Here is a 10,858-nt window from a genome sequence, read left to right on the forward strand (position 1 = left end):
TCACATGAACTGGCCTGAATCCGCCAACTGTGTGACATAGAACAGGACGGATAAGAAATCCGAATTACCCCTGTCCTACGTTAACAAGCGGAACTTTTTCCTGCACTTCGCCGTGACGCTTTCATGCACAGACCAGTCCGTCGATCGATGCCGTGATCTACGTGAGCTAATGCGATAAATTCAGACATGGAAACAAGGAAGGCATGTCCAACGAAATTTCAAGTCTCTAAAGCTATTGTAGCTATTCCAAAGAATAGAATGGAGGTTCCGTCGCGGCTAATGCTCCAACTCGGACGGACGGTTCAACGTCACCGTGACACGTTGAACCCATTCTAGCCATATCTATGTATTTATGGACGTCAGTTTTAATTGTTTAAGGTGTTTAATGTAGGATGCCACTGCATTCTCTTTGCCTGCTAGTCTTATATGTATTTAAAAGAATCAGTGTGTGTATTTCATCTGTGATTTCCTTTTCAAGAAATATCACATGGGCAATTGAAGGTTTGGCCATAAAATCTGCTTCTGTTTACAAAAAGTGACCCTTCCCCCTCATCCCCCTCCCCTCGTAATTACTGAAGACTCCTTAACCATTCTCCACAGCAGAGTTCTTTATATTCATTTGTCTTTCCCACAATTCCTTGCGCTATCGCCGAACCCTGACCCGTGGAGCACGATTTCGATTGGCTGATATACGTCACTACCGCGAAGTACGAAAAAGAAGCATGGCGCTGTGCATGTACGCAAGTAGAAAGGATGGCCGACAATTCTTCCAGGGAATTTAAGCACATTGCTGACGTCTATGTTTGTAATGTACTCGAGACGCGTTCGTTCATGGATCATTCTCGGTAAGCACCTACAATAGTAAAATGTATTCAGCAGTTTGACACGATAGAAGCAATGGAAAGTAAGCGACATCATGTGAGACAATGGAGGCTCCTTCTACCGCAATGCCCATGGTTAGACCAACACGCCCACTGCCCGTAAAATCAGAAGTCCGTAAAATGCATGTGCATTGTCGCCGATGCATAGTCATTATTCGTTTGTATCGGGTGTCCAGCCAAGGTCATTACAAAGTCATTGCTGCTTTTATATATACGCTGTAAAGTTTAAGGTAACGTATGACCTCAAATTCAATATCTGCAACATCATCGGTTTCAAAAGTGTTGCACCGTGCTGCGTATGTACCATGCTCTTCGTCGATTTCGATATGAACATTGTTGACCCAGAGAGTAGCTATGCTAGGCTATTATTATGAAGATCAGTTTTGGCTATGTGAGCTCATTACATGAAAAAAAACCACTTTGAACTACCATGAATGTTCTTATTGTTGTCCTCTGAAATGTTTTATAATACAAAAAGCAAATTCAATGTGAAAGTCATTGCATTGGATTGAATTCACCATCTACAGTCCATGCCTATTTGTGGCTAACTTCTACATGCAAATATATGGAATGGTTATGCAAATATTTCACCTCCAACCTTGACTTTCACCATATATGGATTAATTCATTGTTAGAGGCCAGTGCAATCGATGTTCTTTTGTTCTAACTATCATGGAGGTCCGTTGAATTACCTCGGAAAACTGCTATTTTTGACCTAATGACCATGGCGGCCGAAACCAATACACATTGTCCGCGGGAAAACAGTCTATGATACGCATATATCAGATATTTTCCGTTCTGAACTCCCATCACTCGAGGAGCTGGCAATATTCAAAGATTTCAAAAAAGGAAAAACGGACAAATAAAAAAAGGAAAAACTACCCAAAATTAGTTTGTTCACTGATAAATTGGCCCAGTTCAGAAACTTTAAAACACATACTCCACAGTCTCAAAAAAAGTAGAGTCGAACGATGCCTTCTTTTGAAGAACGACTGCGTAACTGATACCCGATACACTGCTGGCAGATTGTTGTAATGATACGAAGGTCAGGGAATTGCGCCCTCTAGTGTTAGCATAGCAAAGCTACAGAGAGGGACAGAGCACAGTGCAGTCCATGGGCTGTTCGGTGCAGTGTTATTCAGGTCTGCGTGTTCGTGTTACCTGTTATCTCTGTTGTCTGATCATTAATGTGTATGACATGGGCAAGGGCGCGAGGAAAGTCAAAGAGCCTCGCCCGTTACAACCAAATGCTTTAGTGTATCGAAAACCTGATAAGAACAACAGTATCGATTGGTACCACACTGAAACCGATGTGGTCAATGATTTCTTGATTACATTTTAATCAACTCCGTCTCCAGGTATTTGTGGATCGGTGGTTTTGTTTTGATTTAATCTGACCTGATAAGTTCACCACTATTTCCTGCAATCACTGAAGAGAAAACAGCGGGCGTGGGGGTGGGGGGAAATGTCTTTTTTTTCACAACACCACCACCCCACCCCTACCCCATGCATGACTTTAGCTAAAAGTAATTACATCTGCATCATGTTTCGTGCATCTTGCAATTATCAGACAACTTTTACCATCAGGACGTATGTCATCTATAAGGTTGGGATGTACCATTGTTGTAAGTTCTAGGTGGTGTTAAAATTCTATAAATAATATTTGTTTAGATGACAACACTATGAGACCAACTCAGATCATTACCCAGATTTGTCAGCATTGATAATGTGTAGCATATCAGAAAAGCTGTACATTATCAATGCTGCCAAACTTAATATAACCGTGTTTACTAATAATGCTTGTATATCTTAATTTAGATTCTCACCAATTATCATTTGTGTCTGTTGCTCGCAGCATTTTGCCTGACTACAAAAAAATAGGTTCTTTCTTATACCATGGGAGTGTATACATACGTAACATTTCCAAGATTCTGTGTTTCTTGAGGTTAAATCAGTACCAAAACAAAGTCAGCACTGGTGTGCTTGAGCTCCGATTTTGTCTCAAATTTTGCGTGACAGACAAAATACAGATTAAATCTTTGTTTCATAGGATTTAGGAAGTGTTGACTTATCTAACATGTCAGGATTTGTGTTTATCTGAGAATTTTTTGGTATGGAATGTGAACTTATTTTTTGTGTCTACCCGGCATTTTTCTGTATGGTCTATGGACACGTGTATACGTTTTTTGCCTTGTCTTCCTGTTACTGGTAACATCAGTGTTTTTGTTAAGGCAGGTAACGTGGTAACATTTACTGGGGTTCCCGGGTCATTTTACCAGGGTTCCCCTTGGTATATCGATGCAATCAGATTAGGGGACAGCAGAAATGTTACCAGGGTTCCCAAATCATTACCAATATTCCTCAACCTTAGTAAATGCACTGGAACATAGACATCAAAAAGACACCCTCTATTGTAAAACAAAAGTAAGCTGAACATATGCATATGCACAACGTCAGAAATCACGTAATATGTGAGAGTCTAAATACTGTACCCGAATATTATGTCAGTTTGATCATTAATTAAATTGAATACAGATACGAAGATGTCTTGTCGGGGAATGCTAGACAAACAAACTGAATTTATTCCAAACTAGCCAGTACAGAGGAAGAACCACTGATTCCTATCCTCTTTCTGTAGCGTCTAAGTTTTCAGTGATTGCAATGTGACATTTGATGACCCCTGACACATCCCATCAAGAGCTACCTGCACAAGTTTCATATAGGCTAACAAATAGGCTACAGGTTGGGATTAAGTATTGAGCTGTATGGGAATAAAATATACAAGTATTACAAAATGTTTGATGACCTTGTTTGACCTGTGACCATATATTATATATTATATTTATTTTTAAATATTTTATTTTCTTCAATAAAAGTGATATCATTATACACCATGACACTTTATGCCAATGGTCATGATTTACATATTACCAGTACCATATATGTTTATCATACGTTTGTCGGTTCACAACTCTTATCTCCAAACCTGTTATTGGACTTTCTCCAAAATACGTTATCACAGCTTCAATGCCATTCTTATTTCAAAAGCATTCAAAAGTTGCAATGTGATAGTCAATGCACATACATTTGTTAACAGGCCAAAAGTATGTATATAGTAAGAACTTGTCAATAGACTTAACACATCAAAGTGGCCTCCATCAGTGACCACATATGATTTTCACCATTATTTTGTGATAACCAATTTTGAGAAAATTTGTCTCTAAACATTCAATTTTTATTTCTAGAATGTAGACGGAGGAATGAGACTGGAAGAAGCCAGAGAAGAACATTTACCGGAAAGAACAGATAATGGACAAGATGTCTGAAAGAAGATTTTAAGAACAATATTCCATGTAAGGAGATGGCATTCATTGTAGTTTACTGGGCACCACGAGTTTAAGATTGGGTATAAAATTATCACACTAAATTTTGTATCAGAGCATGGTGCTGGAAAGACATCCTTAAAAGACTGTTTTCCTTGCTGAATGATTGAACTTGGTGCCACTGGCTACTTGCCTGATCGCTGCAGTCATATCACCTGGTATATCGAACTGGACTTGCAGTGGCATTGTGCGACTTCCATCCACTTTTGGAATGTCTCTAGACTCTCCTCAAAGCTGACTGGACCTTGGGACTTGATCTCCAACTCCTCACAGATTTCTCCTGCACCTACATGTAAGGCTGCAAACGGTACTACCTCAAAAGATGGTTTGTACTACTAAGGCAAGACATATCTTTTAATTGTCACTCAACTTAACATCTCATTGCCAACAGCTGATGTGTCTTGTACAATGCATGTTTTTCTTTGCAGCAGAGAATAACCAACCACATCACACTACAATACATCCATATTTTGAAAAAAGAGTATTCCTGATATGAATCACTCTGCCACTTTTTAGTGTCTTGATCATTTTACTGAAGATAGGCTGGTCCTGTTGCTGACAGATGATGTTCCTATGATGAATGACTGCAGCAAAGGACAATGACTATATTGAACTCTGAGACATGTGACATGGAAAATAACATATACGATGCTACATGTCTCAACCACTGCATTGATCATTACAATCCAAAGACTATCTCACTGCTGTAACTGACATGACAACCTTGCCAATGGAATCAACTAACAGAACATTGATCTGTCAATCATCTAGCCAGTGATCCTGCAGACTATTTCACCAAGATGTTCGTATCTTTAGAACCAGCAAACTGAGACTTTAGTTGTAATTTGCCATGGGAATGACGACACTGTGTCCAACTTACTGACATGAACTCATCAAGAGCTTAGTTATGGAATTTAAACTGTCTACTGAATCACCACACCAACAGAGCATTGATCTGTCAATCATCTAGCCAGCGATCATGCAGACTATTTCACCAAGATGTTCATATCTTCAGAACCAGCAAACTGAGACTTTAGTTGTAATTTGCCATGGGAATGACGACACTGTGTCCAACTTACTGACATGAACTCATCAAGAACTTAGTCATGGAATTTATAGCTGTCTACTGAATCACCACAACAACCATGCAGTCCTCCATGGGATAATGGCCTCGGCCTGTAACAGTGATATGATATAACTTTACTTTCCAATCACATATAGTGTTAAGTGGTCCAAGCCACAGAACTTATGGCAACACCAGCACTCCAATAATTGACACTTTCACAATGACTCTCCAATTTCTTCCAAGTGAATTGATTGCAAGAAGATAACTGAATGCAACTTCAATGTGACATCAGTTGTGGATTTCATCAATGTGTCTCCATTTTGCTGATGGATCTATTCCATAATGGCTGCATGAAAGGAGTAACTCTGACTGAAAGCTCTGTCTGAGTATAGAGACATAATAATCACCATCTCATCAGACTGTTTACTCAGACATAACCACTGATGGAATTACTCCCACCAAGCAGCAGTCCCAAAGTACTGCCATATATATCTACAGTTGCTGGCCTGCACTGCCTGATCGGACACACCTTCCTTGAGCTACTTCAGAACTGGGCCAGCAAGTACTACTACTACAGCTCTATAGTCATAACAGCCTGATCAAAGCCAGTTGTGGCAGGGTGATCATAACACAGGGTGTAAATAAGTGTTACACAAAAAGCATATAATTCAACAATTGGGTTGTGGAATACTTGGATGCCAAGGAATCTTTTCTGCAAATTGCACGGAAAACCTAGCTAGCAGACTGTCAATTTCAAGGTTTTAATTTTTTTCAGTATTTAGTTTAAAAATCTTGACTGTAAATTGGCTTGTCTGTATCCATATTCCTCGGAATGACCTCTTTCATGTTTGTACAAATCGCAGTTTCCTTACAGTTGCAATTATGAACTGAAATCATAATCATCTGACACAGTTATAACAAAGACAAAGAAAAGCAGTCTTAATTACTTCAGTCATAGGTGGAATTGAGTTCCCAGATTAAATGAACACTGTGCATTAATCAAAACTTGACTACGCTTATGTCATCCGCAACATTATTACGGACGCAAGGACACAAGGACATGACCAAACCTATAAGTCACCCCGGACGGTGTCCGTTAAGACTAATTAGGACTACCTTTGTCTTTGTTGCAACTGTCTCAGATGATTATTGTCAGATATGTCCTTGTGTCCTTGCGTCCCGTCCATCCCTCCGTCTGTTCACGCAGATATCTCAGAGATGCCTGGAACGATTTTATTCAAAGTTGGTTCAAGGATTACTGTATATGACGTACATATGCACGTCAATTTGTTCTGTCAATTTGTTCTGTGATACTATCCAGTATGGTTGCATGGCGGCCATTTTGTTACGATTTTTCATGTACGGATTCATGACTCAGGCACATCTCAACCGATTATATTGTAAGTTAGTACAAGGACATCAACCTTTGTCATACATATGCATGTCAATTTGTTTCACGATACAATTAAATATGGCGGCTTGGCGGCCATTTTGTTACGATTTTTTCATGTACAGAGCCATACTCGAACACGTCTCAACCAATTGTATTGTTAGTTGGTACAAGGACATCAACCTTTGTCATACATATGCACGACAATTTTTTTCAAAATATGATTCAAAATGGCCGCGTGGCAGCCATTTTGTTACTATTTTTTCATGTCCCAAACCTTAACTCAGATATATTTAACCAATTTTATTCAAAGTTGATACAAAGAACATTGACCTATGTCATACATATGCATGTCAATTTGTTTTACAATGAAATTGAATCGTGGAGGCCATTTTGTTACGATATTTTCATGTCCTTAACCATAACTCAGACATGTATCAGCTGATTTTATTCAAAGTTGGTACAAAGAACATTGACCTATGTCATACATATGCATGTCAATTTGTTTTACAATGAAATTGAATCGTGGAGGCCATTTTGTTACGATATTTTCATGTCCTTAACCATAACTCAGACATGTATCAGCTGATTTTATTCAAAGTTGGTACAAAGACATTGACTTATAATGAACTTTCCTAATTAGAGTGATATGTCCACAAGTACTGCATCAAATTTGATGAAACTTTGTACAGATGTTGATCTCATAGTGTTGTAAATACAATTCAATGACACTTAGCAGTATTGTTTAAATTAATTGCTAATTTGCATTTACATGATGAATTTTTGTTTTTATGGTAAATGTCAAGAAGCACAGTGCATCAAACTTTATGAATTATGGTACCGGCGATAATCTGTCAGTGGTATAATAGGATGCCAAAATGTTTGGCAACATCCGTTGATTAATTAATAATGGACTCATTAATGACCTTTCGTAAATAGGATGGTGAGCTACATTGGTTTTATGTTTTCACCACCATGGAACTCATTTTTGGCCATTAAGACCCATCTGTAGCGCAGTATTTTTAATCACAGAGCTAATTAATGAACAGGACTCTATTCTCTCCGAGGACTTGTAATTAAAGTACCCATTAACAAGTGGGGACTGTGTCATCAACGGTGACTTGTTACTTCAGTCATAGGTGGAATTGAGTTCCCAGATTAAATGAACACTGTGCAATGATCAAAGCTTGACTATGCTTATATCATCTGCAATGTTCTTACTCCACAGGATCAGAAGGTTATGTGATAGTAATGATTTGGCAGATGTCCCAGCAGATGACGAGCCATCTCATTTTGTTTCGTGTAAGTATCAACTGAGCTGTCAGACGAAACCAACTAATTGGTTAAAGTTCAGCTTCATTGAATAAGAAACTTGAAAAAGATAATTAAAAAAAGAGTTTAATTCTGGTAGTTCTGTTCTGGAGGATGTGGTGGCCCATGGTTGAGAAATATGTGAAGTAATAAAACTTTACTGAAAGATAAGGAACAATTAATTATCAACTTTTGATGAATAGAGCTGAGCTCAATGATTGCTGGTAGTGTGACAGCTCTGTCATATATAATGCATGTGTTTTCCATTTGTGATTGTGTAATGATTTCATCCTACGCAAGTCAATCAAAGGAGGGTGTGGAATTGGTGGAAGGTTGGTATGCACAGTCCTTTAGGTAACCTAAATTAAATGTCTTTCTATCGGGTGAAATTCTCATGTTTTTATTTTGGGTGCATTTGTTTAGCTCCCATATGGCCATATATGTGCCCTTCAAAGATATTCTTATATCCCGTCTGATTGACATCTTTCTGAAAGCCTATGTGACAGCACATCCTTCTCCCATACTTGTACCATCCTCTGTGCTTATACAGTGACATTCCCTGTTCAACTCAACTATACTCATCAATGCAATATGAACCACCTAGCCCCACTCGCAATTCTGATGTAAAGGGGGTTCCAGAGCAAAAATGAACACTTTATACCATTGTACAGTGATGGAGTCAAAAATCTCCATGGTGCAATTCAAAAGTTGACACTTTTGTTACTTCCCCTTTTGCACATCCATAGAGTCAATATTTACGAGATACATTACGAGATACATCAAATTGGAGTACAGTGTAATTGACAAATTTTGTTTTATTCATTTCTTTCAGTATCTCTGGTTTCGTAGAATTGTTGGATTCAGGACGAGAGAAACTGGTGTTATTCAAAGATTCATCACACAACTTTGGCTTGTCAACAACTGGTTATATTGGTCAAAATTTCATGATACGTTTGTGGTTGTGTTTATTGGCCTTTTTGAATGTTTTGTGTGAGTCACTTGTTGCACTGGAGAAATGAAGGGTAATAAAAAGTTAATTGCCAAAAAGAGGGGAGGGGGTGTGTTGTCTCTGATGTGTTTCCCTGTAAAGACATTTCCCATCATAATTGTCCATTGACCTCACATTTGCTGATCCAAAAGGCAAGTCTGTGTTTACAAACACGTCTGGACTCTGGAGGGACTTGAAAAAATTTACAAAATGCCAGGGGGATCTGAAAAGAATTGACATTGCAAAGAGGGGGCATGAAAGTTTATTGAATATCAATTTCCTTTCAAAATGCCTTCTGCCACTTTCATTTCCTGCCATTTCCATTTTTGTGCACGTCTTTCGGGGGAAGTTTTAGTTTATATTAAACAATTTATTGACGTCTAAGCAACCAACTTGAGGCAAAAGATATAGGTTGTCATGATTTCCAGGTACCCAACCCCTCTTTTGTGCACTGTTATTGTTCAAAACTGTTCTCTATAATGACGTAAAGTTTGAACTTGACCTTTCCATAACAATTACGGAGATGACTCTTATTAACATCCTCCCATTGACAATACATTAGGTCTAGGTCAGTGTCAAGTGGGTGTATACACATTTGTATTTTTTTGGGACTTTGACAGAACACATACAAACTATTTAGACCAGTGCATAGTGTCATCAATAACAACTGAAAGCTTCAGGTCAAACGGCCTTTGAATAACAATTTGGGAAATGATAACTGCCGCCCAAATCGTCTCATAGATAATACCGTACTCTACCGAGAGTTTATTTCATTCTGCATGTCATATTGTCATTCACTCCTGTGAAATGAGATCTATACTAGGTAGGGATATAGCAAAATAGCCTCCGTTTTCCTGTGTCTTCGCCAAAATAAGGGGATGGGTACTCTGGTCATGCAATCATTCATTTTAAATCTGAAGTCCTTGCTCTACAGCACTAGGGTAAATGAAATGTAAATTATTTTCAAAAACTTGTGGTAGGGGCTGAGGAAGCTGTCATTATTTATGGACTGGGGGGTTCACTCAAAAAATTGAAAGTTACAGGGGGGATTGCTCAAAATGTGGAGAGAAAGAAAGTGGGTTACTCAATTTTTGGTGAAAAATGACTTTTAACACCTTTCAGATTGCACAATCTCATACATCAACTTCTCAAAATTTTCAATGCGAAAGGGTGGGCCACCCACTCTTGCACTCTCTCCTTTGGGTGTTCTAACAGATTTAATGAAAAAACCCCATATTGCACAAGAGTGCACCATTGCACACATTTGTTTCTCAAATTTTTCCACACGAGAGCGGGGTTACAACATCTCTGACACTCCCCCTCGGCCTCCTGCACATTCTCCCCGTGTACTTTCAAAGTAGCATGGTACACCAGGATATGACAGGTCTTTATACTGTTGCTATATTTTTGTAAATTTTACAAATAAGCTTAACATTTAACTTCTCTATGGGGGGGGGGGGGGGGGGGGGAGTGTGTCAAAATTTCTATGTTAGAGAGGGGGGTTACTCAACTTCATCAGGGTTGGTGGGTGGGGCCATGGGGGGGGGGTGCTTGAAGTTTCAGTTTCCGATGAATTCCCTCCCCGCCCTACATAATGACGGCTCCCTTATATACGGACAGGAGTAACTCAGTTAACGTAGCTTGCGTGTAACGCGAATATTCGTACTGCGCATCGTATCTGCGCACGCGTACAAACATATAATTCCGCGAGCGTTCTTTCCGGAAGTGGTCTTTTTGTCGCGATATAGCATACAATTACTTTGCGGTGCGACTTTCAAATCTGGTTTGTCAAAACAGTTCACACCAAGATAGCAAACTCTGTGTAACAGGCCCGTTTTA

The 10,858-nt window shown here is 39.0% G+C and overlaps 1 long non-coding RNA gene across 2 annotated transcripts; it reads left to right on the plus strand.

The window, feature by feature from the left end:
- The first annotated feature begins 707 nt into the window (after positions 1-707).
- On the plus strand, positions 708-10,466 carry LOC139136569 (uncharacterized). Of its 2 annotated transcripts, none has more exons than XR_011553194.1 (4): positions 708-845; positions 4,127-4,604; positions 7,949-8,022; positions 8,864-10,466. It is a non-coding gene; the product is annotated as an uncharacterized lncRNA (long non-coding RNA). The 2 variants fall into 2 exon arrangements; XR_011553195.1 differs by having other exon boundaries at positions 4,127-4,556.
- Positions 10,467-10,858: the final 392 nt, after the last annotated feature.

The sequence above is a fragment of the Ptychodera flava genome, chromosome 7, assembly GCF_041260155.1.
Source record: "Ptychodera flava strain L36383 chromosome 7, AS_Pfla_20210202, whole genome shotgun sequence".
Classification (NCBI taxonomy): domain Eukaryota; kingdom Metazoa; phylum Hemichordata; class Enteropneusta; family Ptychoderidae; genus Ptychodera; species Ptychodera flava.